A 20,556-nucleotide genomic window follows, 5' to 3' on the forward strand; every position below is an offset into this window, starting at 1 on the left:
GAGGACCCGCCTGACGGCAGGAAAACCCATCTGTTATGACTGCAGCTGTATGCACGATGAACATCCTATCTGTTTGTATCTATCTGTTGTCAAAGAGAAAAGTGGAGGTACAGACTTTCTGGAAGAAAAAAGGGACTGCCAGCGTAGGTGGGTGGGGGGATAGATCCCTTAAACAGTCATTCTGACTGTTGGACTGTCCTTGGTTGGGGGGTACTGAATTCTTTTTGGAACTCCCTTGTCATTTCTTCTTAAACATTTGTTTATCTGCATTTTGTTGAGTTTTTTTTTTTTTTTGCCAGAACTGAATGAGGGGTAAGAGAATCCCTCAGAAAATCAAATCTTACAGATTCCTTGTATTAACTTACTCCTTTCACTACACTTTTTGATAACATCTGCAGTAGTAGAACAAAAACTAAAACTCTATACAAATGAGAATTTAAAATCTCATTTTTCATATTATCTGGGAGATTCTGAGAACACAGCTAGGCAGACCTTCTCAAAACAGTATCAGTAGCCATAGCCCTGGAAAATGTATCAACAGAGCTGTACACACAGTGCAAACAATGAGTAGTGAGTTGTACAATGAAAGAAACAAAATTATTTAAAGCAGATTTTTTTCTCACAAGAAGAAACCGCTGACAAAACAGCCCTCCTACTTTCACAATTAAAATAAAACAACATATGAGCCTGACAATTCAAAATTCTGAAAATCAAATTTGCAGGAGCATACACTTTTTTCCTATACTTATCAATAACCTTCCCATCCTTGCCAGAAAGTGTAGGACTGGAATTAACCAAATGTTTAGCAGCAGTAGGATTACTACTATAGCTGCTGGGTCGGGTTTGGTAAGAGTGTATAAAAACTTAAAAGACTGAGTAACTTTATACATTCTATCTGCCTTTCTATGATGACTATCGGGAAAATTGCAGGCAGTGACACACACATCCTCCAGAGCTGACAGAACTGGAGGAATGGGAGAAGGTTCTGGAAATTCCTTCTGTAACAGCTCATAGTATTTTCTGAGGGATCAAGAAACCTTAGTGTTCTCCCACTAAAAAGAATGGCATATTCTGGAAATAGTTTCAGAGAAAGACAAACCCCCACAGGGAGAATCAGAAAAATACAGTTGTGTACACTTGCCATAAATGTAGATGTTCGAGTGTATTCACTGTTGCAGTCATCACCTGTGGGTTATCCCTGCTGTAGTAGCCCGCGGCCGGCCCAAATACCAGTCAATGTTTTTGTGGACTGGCTGCTGTTGCCTGTAGTCTGACGTCAGGTCGTCAGTACTATAAAGCAAGACAGCCAACGTCATTACATCAGTTTTTCTTGCCTTAACCCATCAGAAACACAAGGGAAAAGAGAGACGTGGTCCTGGTGGCTAAGAGCCATCCTGGGAAGCATGTATCCCCCTAGGGGAAGAAGTGAAAACGGGGATGGAGGGAGGGAAAACAAGAATGCGACAGTGAATACACTCGAACATCTATATTTACAGTAACTGTACACAATTGTACTATGTTCTTCGTGTTTCACTGTTGCAGTCATCACCTGTGGGAGGATTCCCAAAGCTGAGGTAAAGGGTGGAAGGATAGATAAGAGTCCTAGGTATGGGTCAGGAGGCCCTGCAGAATTGCAGAGGCAAACCCTGCCCTGGAAGTCGAAAACAGAGGTAGGTGGTAATGCTTTGTAAAGGTATGGACAGAGGTCCAGGTGGCTGCTACCAATATGTCCCTGGTAGGTACTCCTCTGAGGAAGGCAGTGGAAGTGAAGGTTGCCTAGTGGAGTGGGTACGGCTTGACGTAGGGATGGGTTTTCTCATGTAGTCTGTAGCATAAATGGATACAGTGTGAAATCCATTTGGAAATGGTTTGGAGATGGGCTTGCCCTCTGCCCCTGGAGCAAAGCTTACAAGAAGCTGGTCAGTTTTCCTGAATGGCTTAGTGCGGTCCAGATAGTATATGAGTTGTCTGTGCACGTCTAGTGAGTGTAGAATTCTTTCCCCTTTGTTTTGAGGGTTGGGAAAGAAGGTGGGAAGGTGTACGGCCTATTTAAGGGTCACCTCAAGCTCAATGCCAAAAAGTGCAGTGTCATCCCCTTTGGTAAAAACTCTGTACCCATGAACTACCACATAGGCAGCAATCTACTTAACACCAAATGAGTGATAAGAGACCTTGGGACCCAGGTGGACACTAGTCTCTCCTTTGATAGTCACATCACCACAGTAGTCAGGAAGTCCTACTACGTGGCACACCTCATCATAAAAGGGTTCTCATCCAGGACAAAAGAGGTCATTGTTCCCCTCTAATCGACACTCAGACCCATTATAGAGGACAACGCCCCTTTTGGAATGTACCTCACAAAACATCTGCAGCAGCTGGAAAGGCCACAGAAGTACCTCACAAAGAGTATTACTGGCCTCAAACAAATGCCCTACACTGACCACCTCAAAAAACTCCAGCTTTACTCTGTAGCATATCGCCTACTTCGAGGTGATCTCTGCCTAACATATAAAGCTATGTCAAACCCAGAGCTGTTGGACATGCTACACCTAAAGAAATCCCAATCCCTCCAAGCTACACGCTCTAGGGACCTAAACCTCGTCACCACAATAAACAGGACATGTTGGAGGGATAGATTCCTGTCCCAGAGACTTCCCATACTCGAACAGGCTATCCATCTATGTCAAGCAAAGTTCTTCATTAGCACTCTTCAAGAAAAATCTTGATGAGTGGATGGGAAATAGGAAATACACCCCGGGGATCACTTCTGTGTCTGCTCGACAGTGGCACAGGAAAATAACTTTCTTGGGTGGCGTAAGCCAGGGAACCTTGTTGGCTAGGCTTATGTAGGCCCTTGGGCCAATAGCCTAATACCTACCTGTGAACATCAGATACCACCTTGGGCATAAAGGAGAGATTAGTCCTCAGGGAGACTCTGTCTGCATGGAAAATTATGAAGGGCTCGACAGCAATGAGAGCTTGAAGTTCTGAGACCCTTCTGGCTGAGGTAAAATGTAGTAGGAAAGCAGTCTTCCAGGAGAGATATTTCAATTCTGTTGAAGTGGCAGGTTCGAAAGGAGGTAAGGTTAGTTTCTCTAACACACATTTCAGGTCCCAGGGTGGGGTAGGAGGTCTTCTGGGAGGCCTGACATTAGAAGCCCCTCTGAGGAATTGCTTAATCAAAGGATGAGAGAAGAGGGGTGGGTCTGAATCATAATGGGCAGAGATGGCCGAGGCATGGATTTTAATACAAGAGAAGGAGAGGCCATTATTGAGCAACTCTGCTAGCTAATCCAGGATGAGAAGGATGGAAGGTTGGGAGGTACTGCCCCCTTTTGATACTTTCCAGGAGCAGAATCTTTTCCACTTTCCTGCATAAGATTTTCTTGTGCTGGGCCTTCTGGTCTCTGTGTCGATGTCCAGGACCTGTATACTTAACAGTGACTTCTTGACAGTTTTTAGTGTATTAGCCACGCTGAAAGTTTGAGTGGCTGTAGGTCTGGGTGCAGTACATTCCCCCTCTCCTAGGTCAAGAGGTCTGATCGTAGGGGAAGCAGCTTGGGGGCTGTAAGGTCAGACTGCGTAGTAAGGGGTACCAATGCTGTCTGGGCCAATCTGGAGCGATAAGGATGGCCTTTGGTCTCACCTCTCTTATTTTGATCAGAACCTTGGGAAGAAGGGCAGAGGAGGGTATGTGTACACAAAGAGGGAGCTCCAGGGGAAGGTCAAGGCATCCACCTTCCATGCTAGGAGGTGATATTCCCTGGTACAAAACTTGTGCAGCAGGTGGTTGTGGTGTGAGGCAAAGAGGTCCACCTCTGGGGTCCCCCACTCCTGGGTGATTTGCAGAAAGAGTTCTCTGTGGAGCTGCCATTTGTGGGGGTCCAGTAAGTTTCTGCTTAGGTTGTCTGCCAGTGCGTTGTTGATCCCTGGTAAGTATTGGGCAATTAGGTGAAGCCCCATGGAGGTGGCTGCAAACCACAGATTCAAGGCTAACCTGCACAGGGGTTAAGATTGGGTGTCCCCCTGCTTGTTGGTGTACCACATTACTGTGGTGTTGTCTGTTTTTATAAGGAGGACCCCTGGCCTGAGATGGGGTTGGAAGGAAGGAAGTCAGGGCATTTTGCACTGCCATCATTTCTTTCTGGTTGATGTGCAAGTGAAGTTGCTGGGCATTTCAAAGGCCTTGGGTACACCTGCCTGCTAGGTGAGCGCCCCAAGCTATGTCTGAGGCGTTGGTGATGATTGTCTGGCCAGAAGGATGGAGGATGAAGGGAAGACCCTTGTTCATGGCACAGGCCTCTGCCCACCAGAGAGGATCGTCCCTTATGCAAGGGATCAGTGGGAGTGGTCTCTAGGGACTGAGAGTGGTGACACCAAAGGTTCTTTAAGTACCACTGAATCTTTCTCATGTGAAGCCTGGTGAGAGGGATGAGAAGGATGCAAGATGCCATGTATCCCAAGGCTTGCAGGAACTTCCTCGCAGTGAGGTGACTTCTGGAAGCCAGCTGGTTGAAGTAGAGAGGCAGGAAACTGCTTTTCTGGGGATAGGAAGGCCATTAGGGTTGCTGTGTCTAGCACAGCTCCCAGGAAATCAATTTTCCTGGCGGAGTTTTGCTTTGATTTTTTTCTTGTTGATGGTGAACCCCAGGGAAGTTAGGAATTTTTTGACAAAGAGAAGATCCTGGAGCAACTTTTCTTTGCTGTTCACCTGAATAAGGCAGTCATCCAGATAAGGGTAAATCTGTATATTTCTCTGTCTGCAGAATGCTATAGCCGGGGCCAAGCATTTGATGAATACTCAGAGCAGAAGATAAGCCAAAGGGCAGTGCAGAGAACAGAAAGTGTGGATTGCCTGCTCTGAAGCGCAGGAATTTTCTGCACACTTCCCTGATGGGGATGTGGAGGTAGGCATCTTTTAGGTCTAGTGTCACCAGCCAGGCATTTTGTGCGAGCCTAAGCAGGAGCTGCTGCAAGGTTAGCATTTTGAATCTGGGGACCACCAAGGAGGTGTTCAGTTTGGATAGATCCAGGATGGGGCACCAAGTGCCCTCTTTTCTGGAAACAAGGAATAGTCTGGAGTAAAAACCTTTTCCTGTTTGATCCGGAGGGACAGATTCTGCTGCCCCCTGGGATATTAGGGTTTTTACCTGTTTTAATGCTTCTGCCCACTGGTTTAGGGGGAGGTCTGGGTACCCTCTTGGAATTGGGAGGTCGCTGAAAAAGAATCTGTATCCCTGAGAAATGATTTGTAATACACATTGGTCCTTGGTTATAGAGACCCAATTGTCCTTGAAGAGGGCGAGCCTTCCTCCTAGTCTTAGATGAGTGAAAGGAGGGCAGTGGGGGGGGGGGGGGGAGTCATTATGAGTGCTTGCCATATAAGCTAGGCTTAGAAGTCCCTACCTTAGAGGCGGAAGTGGTCCATTGTTTGCTTCTTTGCTGGCCCTGGGATAGGGACCTCAATGTCCTGTCCCTGCGGGACTTACTTTGGCCCGGTCTGCTGGATGCGGGAAAGGCCCAGTGCTTAGAGGGGAAGCTCCTGCTGAATATGAGTGGTTGAACTTGAAAGAAATCTTTTACTATTTGCATAGATTTTGTTTTGTCTTCCATCTTTTTAAGCACCTCTTCTGCTTTTTCCCCAAACAGGAATTCCTTATCTAGGGGTGCATCAATAAGTTTAGACTTGACATGATCAGGGAGAGGTTGTTCCTTCAGTCATGCATGTCTTCTAATAACAGATCCGGTCACTGCTGCCCTGCTAGAGGCTTCTAGGGTGTCATATCCACATTGTAATGAATGCTTGGTCACTTGACAAACAGAGTGCAGTAATTCTGCCAGCTCTTTACAGTTGGCACCGTCAGGAGATGTAGCAATCTTCTGTTTTAATTGTTCCAAAGTGTGTTGTTGATATTTTAACATATGGAACTGACAACGGAATGCTTCGATAGCTAAGGTTGCAGAGGTGTATACTTTCTTACCCCATCTGTCCAGAGCTCTGGAGTCTGTCAGAAGGACCTCAGGATCTGCAGCAGGGTTCCTGTACAGGTATTTGTGAGAATCTGGTACTCTGCAGTACCTGTCAGGTTTAGCTGGAGCAAGGAGGCAAGATATCAGGGGCTAAACTGGATTCAAGGAAAACATCATCCACCACTTCTAGAATAGGTGGGATGGCCAGGGGTCTGTGCTGGTGCAGGTCCAGAAACTTTCTAAGTCGTTTCTTTGACTGTGGGTAGTCCTGACATGCCCACTGAAAATAGTGCTCCCGACCCAGATGGCTGTCCTGCTGTAAACTTGGTATTATCTCTTCTCACGGCTCCCACCCTGAAAGGCTCGCACAATTAGGAAGCCTGCATCCAGTTGGGACTTTTTTTAAAAAGAAAAATAAAACGGACAGCCACACTGGTCTACCCCAATAACAAACCTAACTAAGGTTACTACTTTTTCTAAAGTCTTTCTGCTTAAACTGTTTAATTCAGCCATACTGGGTCAACAGCACCAAACTTCCCAGCCCTTAAATAAGGCTCCTAATGCTAAAAAGTTCCACCAAATTGTACTGTTAAAGTTGCTGTCGGTGTTTAAAAACAGAACATAGATTAGAATTTAAAACAAGTACAAAAGCAAGAAAAAAGCCTCTTACTGTTGCTGTCTGTGTTTAAAAACAGAACACAGATTAAAATTTAAAGCAAGTACTGTATACTGCTGACCTGGGTCTAAAGGCAGCTTTTAGGCTGTCCCCCAAAGTAATTTGGCTCCCTCCATATTGTTAAAATTAGCTAGTTTTCCCCAACTATCTTCTTTTTTACACCTAAAATAATACCCTGAACACAGTAATTTCACTCTGCTCTCCCTCACATAGCCCTGAAAATTATACCCTGTAGCTATAAAATTAACCTGTAAGTGTATAAAATACAGCTTAAACATAGTCTATAAATTGGTGCAAAAAAACAAATTAAAAATACAGCCAAACATACAACCATACATACCAAAAGCCTAAGGAAATACTTGGAGTCAGTGTTAGCCCCGCTCTGCTCGGGCTTGCTCCACTCCCCTTCCTGCCCCCTATTCCTACCTGCCCCCACTACTGCTACATTTAAACTAAATTTAGCCACTCCCCTCATGCTATGTGCCAATAAACACCTCATACATCACTGAACAGCCCTCCCCCTTAACCCATTTCCTTCTCTTCCATTCTTCCACACCCTGTTAGCACACTCAACCATCAAAATTGCCCCCCCAACAAAATGTAAACAAGTAAAAAAATACAAATTAAGCTACAGCCTATACTATTTCTATTTTACCATCTTACTGCCTACGAACAAAAACTTGACCATGGTATTCACTACTCAAATGGTCAAACAGCCACCCACAACTTCACACACAACACCAAACACTTTACCATCCCCAGCACACTGAATCTACCACCCTCAACAAAATATCACCCCTGTAAAGCCACAAAACATAATCCTAAAGACAAAGACTATATAAAACGTATAAATAAACTCCTAAAGCTTAGAGTATCCTGTCACTATAACCTTATAACACATGGGGACATCCATCCCAACCCTGACCCACCCACACCCAATAACCTTCACTCCCCTACCACAACCCCTTTCTACTCCCACTAGTTCCCCTCTTAACATTTCAATTAAATATTAGGAGTATTAGCAACCCACTCCCCAGACATTGTGTGTCTTACGGAAACCTGGCTAAAACCTAGTACTACTGATAATGAGATACTACCTCCAGGATATAACATTCACCGGTTAGAACATACTAACCTAGTACTACTGATAATGAGATACTACCTCCAGGATATAACATTCACCGGTTAGACCGTACTACAAGGAAAGGAGGTGGGACAGCAGTCCTTTACAAAAATACTCTGTTAATAGAGACACCATTCAACCACCCCAATTCAATAATGCAGAACTCCTCATAACCAAACTACAGATTAACCAGAACAAATGCTTGAACATAGTCTGTGCTTACATTCCATTAGGCAACAACTTAAATACCCTAGAGGGTATCCTATACTGGTTATCCACTAACTATCCTCAAGAAACCATAGTTCTTGCTGACTTCAATACCGACTGGCACCCCTGCTCCTCCGAACCCCCCCACCCCTATAAACTTATTTGGGTTTAAACAGACCATAACCTCTCCCACTAGGATAAACAAACCGGCCAACAAGGAAAGTATCCTAGACTGGATCCTAGTTAATAACCAACCCCAACTGAACACAGCTCTCCCTGATGACCTTAGCGACCATTTACTAACCTATATCATAAAACATAAGGCAGGAAACCCTCACCAGACCAAATATAAAACACTTAGAAACAGGAAAAACTTTGACACTGCTATATTCCTAAATGAACTAAAAGCAGTTGACTGGTCAAAACTAAAAAATCTACCATTAAAAGAGGCTATAGCTCACTTTAACACTAAATTCCTAAGTATCCTTGATTCCCATGCTCCAGCACGTACAATAAAATCTAGATCAATCACAGCACCATGGCTCACAAAAGATACCAAATCTAAAATCAAAACTAGAAACAGAGCCTGGGCCAGCTGGAGAACAACTAAAGCCCTACTCGGCCATCTAAAATATCGTCAACTCAGGAATGATACAAAAAAAATAAACTATTTTACTAGATAAAACAAGCTTCTATCAAAATCTCCTACAAAAACACCAAAACAACCCTCAAAAGTTCTGTGCAGGCTTAAATCAACTAATTCAACCAGGTCATTCTACCACCCCAACCCCGGCTAACCACACCCATAGTTCCCCAGAGACCACAGCTGGCACTTATAACTTTTTCACTGAAACAATCCAATCCCTAGCAAATCAACTAACCTCCACAAACTTAAACCACATCCCTAATCTACCCACTAATCACCCCCAATTTAGCTTCCAACCGATATCCACTTGTTTTATCAAAAACTTATAAAAAAAACTAAAACCTACCACCCTCGCTGCTGACCTCCTCCCTGCAGAGTACCTACAAATAGCTGCAGATGCCATTGCATATCCCATATCTATCCTTATCAACAGAACCTTATCCGAAAGTGCTATCCCCTCCCTCTGGAAAATATCCCATGTCATCCCACTCCATAAAGGTGGTAGTTCTACAGACATATCCAACTATAGACCCATTGCCATTCTTTCCCCACTAGCCAAAACGATGGAGAAATGTGTACACAAGCAACTAATGCAATACCTTACACAGAATAACTTACTATCCAATTCCCAGCATGGTTTCAGGCCATACCACAGCACCATCTCAGCCCTACTTTCCTTTACTAATGCCATAAACCAAAACAGGAATGACAACAGGCTATCCTCTGCCCTCTTTCTTGACCTATCAAAAGCCTTTGACATGGTCAACCATGAACTTCTCATTCTTTCTCTAAAATCTATTTCCCTCAATAAGCACGCAATCCAGTGGTTCCAGTCCTACTGGACTGGTAGACAACAGGCGGTACTATGGCAGGGCAAACTCTCCAGCCAGCTACCTCTCACACTTAGTGTCCCTCAAGGCTCCATACCAGGTCCACTACTCTTCTCTATTTTTATCAACAACCTTCACACTGCTATCCCTAAAGCTACCTGTATTCAATATGCAGATGATTCCACTCTGATCTGTTCAGTCACCTCCCCATCCGAACTGCAAATCCTAACTCAAAATACATTTAACACTATTGAGAACTGGCTTGTCAACCAACGCCGAATGCTGAACCCCAATAAAACTAAACTTCTACTCTTCACCCCCACTAGTAGATCTGCCACACTTTCATTCTCTATCACGTCTAACAATGGTACCACTATCTCCCCAGATCAACACACCAAACTTCTAGGGGTTATCATAGACAATAATCTCAAATTTGACCTACAGGTCAACAAAACCATGCAGACCATCAATAAGAAGCTTGGATCACTGTATAAAAAAACATTTTTAACCCCACTGGCTAGGACTGCAATTGCCCAGTCACACCTACTCTCTACTCTTTTATATGCCTCGCCTGTACTCTCAAACCTCAACATATCCGAACTAGATAAGCTGTCCCATAGCTACAACCATATTGCCAGATTCGCCACTGGCTCCACCTATAGAACTCACCACTGCCAGAACCTGAAACAACTAGAGTGGCTAGAACTGCCCAGCTTAATTCAATTCAATCAGCTCTTAATAGCGCACAAAATTCTGTACCACCCTGAGGATACCCCCTCACTTATAAATATTATTAAGCCATATAGACGGTCTTTACTTTTTTTGGAATGTCGGCGGATTGTTGGCTGACAGATGCCATATCGGAATTCGAAGGCAGAATATGAAAATAATTGCTCTACGGTAAATGGTTCTCTTATTAAAGAGTGCACAGAACTGGCAACGAGGGACGTTGTGGTCTGGGCCTAAACAAGTGATGCAGTAAGAATGAAGGTCTCGGTGCTTTCCACAGGCGAGACAATTGTTAACTTTTTCAGACATCAGTTAGAGCAAGGAAAAAGGGTCCCCAACGGTGTACGTAGCTTTAGACGTTTTCTGCTGAAATTCGAATTCTGGTAGCAACCGACCGGCACTCATGCGAACTGCATCAGCTACAGGCTCCACAACAAGAAAGACTGATGTAATGACGTTGGCTGCCCTGCTTTATAGTAATGATGACCTGATGTCAGACTACAGGCGACAGCAGCCGGCGCACAAAAACATTGACTCTGGTATTCGGGCTGGTCGAGGGCTACCACAGCAGGGATAACCCAAAGGTGATGACTGCAACAGTGAAACACAAAGAACATCTGAGCTCTCCTCGGAGTCTGAATCAGAAAACTGAGGAGAAAGCCCTGTTATCTGTCTCTCTATCTTCCTGTCCTGACTCACAATCTTGAATCTCTTCAGGAAAAGATATATCTTTTTTTTTTTAATCAGAAATCACTTTATAAGAAGGATGAACAGCTTGAATTAAACCTGTAGCCAGACATCTTTTTCTGAAAGGGAATAACCCAGTAAATTACTCCTGTCTAAAGAAATTTGAGGAGAAGTAGATACATGTTTAATTTTGTGTTTCTTTTTGACAGGTAAAATGGGACCAACAGTATTAATGGCAGCAGCAGCTTCCTCAGAGATGACACAACATTCTGATTAAAAAGGAGAGCCTTCCCTGTTCCCTCTCCCAGGACAAACAAGAAGAGCTCTCCCTTGCCCACTGAGAGGACCCCCAACAGCTGCAGAGGACATGGCTAACCCCTGGTCCATAGTAGTTGGTGGTATACTACACTAAAAGAGAGTGGTCTGAGGAACAAGCTATGACCACAACAGTCACCCACCTGTGGCTCAGACAAATTGCTAGCTTGCTGTGGTGGCAAAGGCTGTTCACTTAACTTTTTCTTTCTGTGGCTGGAAGAACGACTGACCACAAAATGAGTAGTTTGTTCCATGGTCAAGCCAGAAATTATGCTTTGTTCCCGTGGAAAACAAGAATCAAAAGCCGGTAAAATTTAAAGTCTTTAAAAGTCACTTTTTTCCTAATAAAAACACAGTAAAAGGCACTTAAAACACTTTGCCAGACCCAAAAAGTAAAATAAACACAGTTTTAACACAGAAAAATGTTTTTCAATTACTTTAAACATATTTTAAACTGACAAAAAAGAAAGAGCGTTTCCATTTAAAAAGTACATTAAAGTCTAGTGACAATCCGTTAAAACATATACTCTTATCTTAAAAATAACTTTCCTAAACAAGTAAATAAAAAAAATTAACAACTTCTATAAAGTGGAAATTTTTCCCCCTAAAGGGAACTTATCTGCACAGCAAAGGAACAGCACAAGTTGACCGGCAATCCTCAAAATCCAGCAGAGGAGCATACTCTACTGAGGAAAGAAACCCCTGAAGGGCTTGGTATCCAAACTTGTCTTTTTAGTCAGCTCTGATTGACGACTGATGGTTTAGGCCCCTGGAAGGTACCCTGAATCTCTGGAAGCTGGTCGGCTGTTATAGCCTTGGTAGGATATAACCCATGTAGCTAAGGCTACTGCAGTGGTGATCAATATGATGAACATCTGTATAATTCATCAGATGAGATGTTAAAAGAACAACTTCAAATGGGTAAAAACTCTCAGATGATATAAGAATGGCATTTGGTCTTGATAAATGTGCAAATGCAACATTTAAAAAAAGGAAAGCTACAGCACCATGAAAATATCAACTTAAGAAAGGAATGTGATAAACAGGAACTTTAGTAGGAGGGAATGTATGAATATTTGGGAATAGATGAAGGGTTGGCAATGTAACATGAGCAAATGAGAATAAAGCTCAGTAAGGAATACCGCACAAGATTAAATCCAATACTGAAAACTGACTTGACATCTACGAATAAATGTATTGAACATTTGTTAATCGGGGAAGTTCGACTTGGAACAAAGTCAATTTTCAGCGGAGGCCCGGGGAGAAATGCTCCAGATGCATGTTTTTGTAACGTGGGAGGAAACCGGAGCACCCAGAGGAAACTCACACGAACGCAGAGAAGACATACAGACTCCACACAGAAGGTACTCCAGCCGAGAATCAAACTGGAGAACCTTTTGCTGTGAGGCGACAACACTACCGCTGCACCACTGCGCCATAAAGATCAAGCTAGAAATCAATTTTCTCTTCCGGTTCTGACTTACAATTTTGGGGTGACTGACTGGCCCTAAAAAGTACTGGCTCAATTGGACAAGAAAACAAGAAAAATGCTTCACCCTTACCAAGACTATTCTTGCTCAGAAGGAGGTATGGCCCTCCTCAAAATTGAATATACGTACAGATCTGCAATCATGGGACTGCATGCACATATCTGCTGCCCTCATCGGCTTCAAACATAGTGAAAGTGTTGCTTAGTTTAGCAGAAGCATTTCAGTATCAAACTACTGTGCCAAAAAAAAAAAAAAAAAAAAAAAGAAAAATATAAGGAAAAGGATCAGATAAGATGGAAATAATTTTTGAAAACCCAAAAACATAGTGGCAAGTGCAGAGATCTCCTGACACAGCCTCATGTTTACCAATATGTGATACAGAAATGGTTAAAGGAGAGGTGAACCAAAGGATGGAAGGCAAATAATGGTGGCCCAAGACAGTGGACTATGTACATGTTGGCTTACAAAGTCCACCGAATATCTGGAAGAAACAGACAAATGCAGGTTCTGTAAAACAGAACTGGAAACAGTCTCACATCTTGTTGCTTGGTGTGATACACTCATAGCAAAGGGCCTGTACAATGAAAGACACAAAAGCATGGCAACACTATTGTATTGGGGCTTGTGCAAACACTACAATACATAAGTATCTGACAGGTGATGGAAACATTAACCACAAAGCATTATACAGAATGATGAAGTTTGCATCACGTTGATCATTGAAACTGCTACACTCAGTGGTTACAGCATCTTATGTACACAGAGAGAGACTCAAAGTCATGAAATATTAGGAATTTGCAACCAAAACTAGAACAATGTGGAATAAAGATATCCAGACAGTTCCAACAGGAGCAGTAGAAACAGGACTAATAAAAAATAATTTACAGTTGTACTTAAATATATTACCAATAAATGTAACCCTATATGAACTACAGAAGGAGACAGTTCTGGACACACTGCAGGTGCTAAGAGCAGCACTCTTGGCAAGAATCAAAGATTGAAACAATACTAATTTCATAAGCTTTAATGGTACCCTGACTTAGGAATGGGGTCCACTCTCATTATGGTATCAGAAACCCAAAATACTAGGAGAAATTAAACCAAGGCTCAGTAGTGACACAACTACCAAAGAGAAGTACACTTCCAGCTTGAGTTTTGGTGAATGGTTGCTCTATGCTCACCAGGTAATCAGACATCTGTACTCAAGCTGAAACTTGACAGCAGAAAAAAAAAACACACTGTTTGTGACAATTTCAAAGCTGAGGAAAATGTAGAAAACCATACAGGTATGGTGTGTTAAGTGGTTTATAACATGGAGATATTTAGGGCCAATGAGTCAACCACACAGAATGCAAATATCCTAAAGAAGCAAACACATCTGTGGTGAAGCTGAACAACATTACCTAAAGATAAACATTCTGACACTGGGTAAAACAATGGATGAGCTCGCTTGCAGCTTCACTTTTTATTATTTGCTAACTGGGTAGGTAAACTGCTCCAAACACCTTTTTCAGTTATGTCCCAAGCCAGTAGGCAAAGCTATTAGAAGAATATATTTTGTGCATTTATTAAAGTTAATATTTTGAGGAGCATAACAATCAATGGTGAAAAAACATCAAGAACCAAAGCTTTAACAGCAATAGATACGGCATTAACATATTCTTTAAGTGCTTTGCTATGCAAGGATTAAAAAAAAATAAATAAAAAAAAAAGCTAATGGCCATAGACCAGAGGCTACAGTGGTAAGGCTATTTTACTATGGACACCTGAGACAGTACTATCAACTGCTGCTCCACCTGTGAGTACTGGAATTGGTAGCATCAAAATGAATGCTGCTGCTTTTCTGTTGACATCAAGTCTCACCATGGTATGTGTAAGAAATTCAAAAAAAAAAAAAAAAAAAAACACCTAACTCCATAACATTATATGGCATCTGTAAGACAGCCAAACTCTCAGGCACCCTCCTCTCCAAACCTAAGCAATCAATATGAAAGGGGTATTTAATAAACAAACAGAAGGCTGTAGTAATGATCAGTCACCTACAAGAACACTATAAGAAATATGAAAAAAATATTACTAGCAAGAACTATGTGCAATTTCAGATGCCTTTCAAAACTACAAGTGAACACCTTCCCTATAATCTAGCTCATAAACACATTCTCAAAATTAGACAATAAACAGAAACACAAAGCCAGTAAATTCTTACTTTATTTCCTGCAGGTAATGCCAGTTCTGCTATAAAAGCACCTACTTGTTCTGGTATCAAAGCCTGATGACCCAAGCCCGTTCCTACAACTATGAAACTAAAAGAAAGTACAGTTGTGTACACCTACCATAAATGTAGATGTTCGAGTGTATTCACTGTTGCAATCATCACATTTGGGTTATCTGCTTGCAGTAGTCCTCAGTCGGCCAAATTAACAAAGTCTTGGATCCTGCGTCGGTTGCAGTCTCCTCTTCCGTGACGTCAGGTCATCAGGGGTATAAAACATGCAGCCGACGCCATTACATCAGTTTTTCTTGCCCCAGATGCCAGGTGCCCCCTTAATGGGAAGCAATACAACATATATATATATATATATATATATATATATATATATATATATATACAAGGATATACCTTCAATAAAAAAGCAAATACATCAAAAAGCTTTTAAGCATAGTAAAGGACAGTAGAGGTATAGCCAAAAAAGACGGGGCTGGAGGGAGGATAACCAGGACTGCAACAGTGAATACACTTGAACATCTACATTTATGGTAAGTGTACACAACTGTACTATGTTCTTCGTGTTTCACTGTTGCAGTCATCACATTTGGGTAGATTCCCAAAGCTAAGGATGGGAGGAGGGATTTATATAGCATAATGACCAGCTATAAGACCCTGCAAGACTGCAGTGGCAAAACCAGCTCTGGATTTAGAAAGAAATTGGCAAATGGTAATGCCTGGCGAAGGTATGTACAGAACTCCAGGTAGCAGCTTCTAGGATGTCCCTGTTAGGGACACCTCTGAGAAAGTCTGTAGAGGTAGATGCAGTCATGGTTGAATGGGGTCTGATCCCTAGTGGAATTGGTTTTCCATGGTGCTTATAGCAGAAATGAATGCAATGGGCTATCCATTTAGAAATGGTTTGTTTTGAAATAGCCTTCCCCTCTGTCCCTGCAGCAAATGCCACCAGCAGTTCAGATTTCCTTTGAGGTTTAGTCCTGTCCAAGTCAAATCTAAGTTGTCTGTGCACATCTAAGGAGTGCAGTATCCATTCCCCTTTGTTCTGTCGATTAGGAAAGAAGGTTGGCAAATGAATGGACTGATTGAGAGCCACGCTGGATACCACTTTGGGCATGAAGGAGGGATTGGTTCTGAGGGACACCCTGTCCGCATGAAAGATGATGAAAGGCTCCACTGCCATAAGGGCCTGTAATTCAGATACCCTTCTTGCTAAAGTGATTGCCAAAAGGAAGGCTGTTTTCCAAGAAAGGAATTTTAAATCTGCACTAGCAGCTAGCTCAAAAGGAGGAAGGGTGAGTTTCTCCAATACAAAGTTAAGGTCCCAGGCTGGAGTCGGTGCTCTCCTGGGTGGTCTTAAATTTTTGGTCCCTCTGAGGAACTGTCTGAGCAGTGGATGAGAGAAGAGGGGAGGTTCTGTGCTATAATGAGCTGAAATGGCAGAGGCATGAATTTTGATGGAGGAAAAAGAAAGACCCTTGGGAAGCATCTCATTATTGTAAAATCTGAGGTAAGTTGGGTGCTGCTGTGCTCATCCCTTGAGACTGGTTCCAGGCACAGAATCTTTTCCATTTTTCAGCATAAGATTTACTAGTAAGAGGCCTCCTTGCCTCTAAAATGATATCCATCACTGGTTTACTGAGGGATGGTAAAGGAGACATTAGGTAATTAGCCTGGCTGCTAGGTTCAGGGTTTGAAGCTGAGGGTGCAGAATCTGGTTCTCCTGCTGAGACAACAGGGTAAGGGTCAGAGGCAGGTGCCATGGGGCCAACAGTGACACACTGCACAAGAGGGGGTACACCAGTGTTGGAGTTGCCAGTCTGGTGCAATTAATATCGTCCTTGGTTTGTCCTGTTTGATCTTTAGCAGTACTTTGGAGAGGAGAAGCAGAGGAGGAAAGGCATAAACTGATAGGTTTTTCCAGCTGAAGGACAGAGCATCCACTTTCCAAGATCGTTTGTGGGGTGTGCTTGTGCAATATTTGTCCAACTGGTAGTTCTGGGGGGAGGCAAACAGGTCTATACCTGGGCTCCCCCATTTGTTTGTCAACATGTTGAAAATCTTTGGTTCCAGTTTCCACTCGTATGGGGCCATGAGGTTTCTGCTTAGTCCGTTTGCCAGTGTACTTAGTTTTCCTGGCAGGAATTTAGCTTGTTGATGCACTTGGAAGCTCAAGGCTGTGTTCCACAATGCCATGGCTAGTCTGCATAAGGGGTAAGAACAGGTACCCCCCTGCTTGTTTATGTACCACATAACAGTGGTGTTGTCCGTCTTTACCATTAATTGTCCTGGAAGTATGTGGTCCTTGAAGGCAGTCAGAGCATTCTGTACAGCTAACATTTCTTTTTGATTGATATGCAGGTGCATTTGACTTGGGTTCCATTTGCCCCGAATGCACTTCCCTGCCAGGTGAGCCCCCCCGTGCATAGTCTGATGTGTCTGTTGTTAGGGTTTGGGCGATAGGGGGTAGAGTGAATGGTAGTCCCTTGTTTTGGTGGCAAGCCTTTGCCCACCAAAGAAACTCTAGGCGTAGGCAAGGTATGATAGGAATCATTGCTTCTAGACCCTGAGAATGTTGACACCATAGGATTTTTAGATACCATTGTAGTTTCCTCATATGCAGTCTTGCATATGGAATTAGAAGAATGCAGGAGGCCATGAACCCCAAGGCTTGCAGCATTTGCCTTGCAGATAGCAGGGTTTTCGTAGCCACTAGTTCGAAGTAGGTTGTCAAATGAATTTGTTTCTCTGGCGTGAGGAAAGCCATCTGAGAAGTTGTATTCAAGCTTGCTCCCAGGAATATAATTTGTTGACAAGGTACCAGGTGCAATTTCTTTTCGTTTATGGTGCCCCCCCAGACAAGTTAGCACCCTTTGTGCAAAGGCCAGATGATTCAAAAGTATGTCCTGGCTTTCTGTCTGAATTAGACAATCGTCCAGGTATGGGTATATTTGAATATTTATTTGCCTGCAAAAGGCAATGACTGGAGCTAGGCACTTTGTGAATACCCTGGGTGCAGTAGATAAGCCAAAGGGGAGTGCAGAGAACTGATAGTGCGTGTAGCCTGCTTTGAAGCGAAGGTATCTTCTGCAAGATTCTCTGATTGGGATGTGCATGTATGCTTCCTTTAAATCGAGTGTTGCTAAGCAGGCATCTTTTCCTAACATAGGAAGCAACTGATGAAGAGCCAGCATCTTGAATTTTGGAATCACCAAAAAGGTGTTTAGAGTAGACAGGTCCAGGATAGGGCGCCTTAAATTGACTTTTCTGTGTACCAGGAAAAGTCTTGAGTAGAAACCTTGTCCTTTTTCCTCTGGTGCAGTTTGAATATCCTTTATGCTTAAAAGAGAGAGTACTTGCTTTTGAGCCTCTGCCCACTGATGTGGGGGTAGATCTGGCCAACCGTTTGGGGTTGGTAACGTGTGGAAGTGAAATTGGTATCCTTGGGACACTGTTTAAAACCCATTTGCCCTGGGTAATAAGCTCCCAGTTTTTTGCATGTAGGGCAATCTTTCCCCCCCAAAGGGGCAGTCAGTTGAGAAGTGCTTGGAAGTTTTAAAATGAAGTCATTGAGACAGTTTACCATAGGGGGGAGTTTTACTACTCCCAGATTTGGAAGAGGGGGCCCCCCACTGCTTAGTCCTGTGTGTACCCTGGGATTGAAGCCTAGGTGTTCTGCTTGATCTGGGTTTGGACTGAGAAGGCCTGGAAGAGGCAGGAAAGGACCAATTCTTAGAAGGCCAATGCCTACGAAATCTTGGAGGATGTACTTGTAAGAAATCTTTCAAATTTTGCATAGACTTAGCTTTTTCCTACATCTTTTTAAGAACTTCTTCTGCCTTATTGCCAAACAGGCAGTCCTGATTTAAGGGAGCATCCAGTAATTTAGCTTTAACATGATCTGGCAAGGATTGCTCCTTAAGCCAAGCATGCCTTCTAAGGACAGACCCAGTGACAGCAGCCCTGCAAGATGCCTCTAGTGAATCAAAACCACATTGCAAAGTATGTTTTCCAACTTGTTCAGCAGAATGCATTAAATCTTGTAAATCCTTATTTTCAGCCCAATCAGGAATCAACATAATTTTCTGTTTAAGCAATCCATTAATATGCTGCTGATACTTTAACATATGAAACTGACAGTTTAAGGCCCTAATGGCCAAAGTTGCAGAAATGTATACCTTCTTATCCCATCTATCCAGCGCCCTGGATTCTCTATCAGAGAGGGTAGGATTTTTGGCAGTAGTAGCTTTGTTGCCCTTGGGACCCTGTGAAATGGTCTCAGGATCCACAGTAGGATTTTTGAAAAGGAACTTGTGAGAGTCAGGAACCCTCTAATATCTATCAGGTTTTCTGGGAGCAGGAGGTAAAGAGTCGGGGGCCAAACTAGATTCCGAAAAAGCATAATCAACAATGTCTAGTACAGGAAGGATAGCTAAAGGCCTGTGCTGGGGCAGGAGTAAGAAATCCCTAAGCCTCTTTTTAGAATCAGAGAAATCCTGACTTTCCCCAACGAAAATGCTCCAAGAGTATGCAAGATTTCACCAAAAAATAAATCCACGGGGGGTGGGGGGGGGGGGGGCAGAGTCCTCAGCATCAGAATCCTCATAGGTAGATAAAGGTAAATCCTGGTCATCAGATGAAACATAAATTTCAGAATCCTGATCAGAAGAATCATAAGCAAACTCTGTCCTAGGTCTCTAAGACTGGGAAGGTTGGGTTCCCCTGATTAAAGTAATAAGGTCTTCAGCCATTCTTATCATTTGTTTTTTAAGCATAGAGGCCTGACCATGCGGTATGGGCATCAGTTTTCTAGTCATGGTTCGTGTTTTAGGCCTTGAAGAAAAAGATGGCGTCAGTTTAATATGCAAGTCAGTAGGCCTGAATACACCCTCATAAGCCAGTGCCTGCACAGCGGCTCCGGACCCATCCAAGGTACAGACATCCGCAGGTTCCACAACTGAAGCATCTCACGGCATACCAGACTCCGAATGGGTGTCAGTAGAGGCCTGCGAATCTGAAGTAGTGGGTATCAGGGGCTGCATAAGCGCCTCATTGAGTACCGGCAAACTGGTGACTGGCTTAGAAGAAGCGTCATCGGCAGCTTTGGACCAGGCGGTCTGTCTCTGTCTTTATCTTTGCGTTTTTTCGGAATGTCGGTAGTCGGATGGCTTACCGAAGACATATCTGGATAATTGAACCGAGCACCAAAATATTTAGAAGTGAAAATATACCGACGATGGATAGTTCGTGGTTTAAATAAGGCACAAAACCAACAGCGAGGTACGTCGTGGTCAGGTCCTAGGCAAGGAATACAGTACGAATGAAAATCTTTACGAGGTATTTGCTTTCCACAAGAAATGCGACTATTTACTTTTACTGACATCGGTTTAGAGCAAGAAAAAGCTTCCCCAACGGGGTACTTAGCTTTTAGTTGAAGACTTCGGTTCTGAAACTTGAAAACGAAAATTTCAGGAGTTGGCCGACCGGTACTTGCGAACTGCTTCTGCTTCAGGCACCGCACGGCAGGAAAGACTGATGTAATGGTGTCAGCTGCATGTTTTACACCCCTGATGAACTGACGTCACGGAAGAGGAGACAGCAACTGACGCAGGACCCAAGACTTTGTTAATCAGGCAGACTGAGGGCTACTGCAAGCAGA

General features: G+C 43.2%; 1 protein-coding gene across 1 annotated transcript in view; it reads right to left on the reverse strand.

Annotated features, from left to right (window-relative positions):
- The window catches only part of RAPGEFL1 (Rap guanine nucleotide exchange factor like 1), a 672,616-nt gene that overhangs the window by 330,640 nt on the left and 321,420 nt on the right, over positions 1–20,556 (reverse strand). The gene's annotated exons all lie outside the window — the stretch shown is intronic.

Source organism: Protopterus annectens, chromosome 13.part0 (genome assembly GCF_019279795.1).
Source record: "Protopterus annectens isolate FY-2018-M chromosome 13.part0, PAN1.0, whole genome shotgun sequence".
NCBI classification, from domain to species: Eukaryota; Metazoa; Chordata; order Ceratodontiformes; family Protopteridae; genus Protopterus; species Protopterus annectens.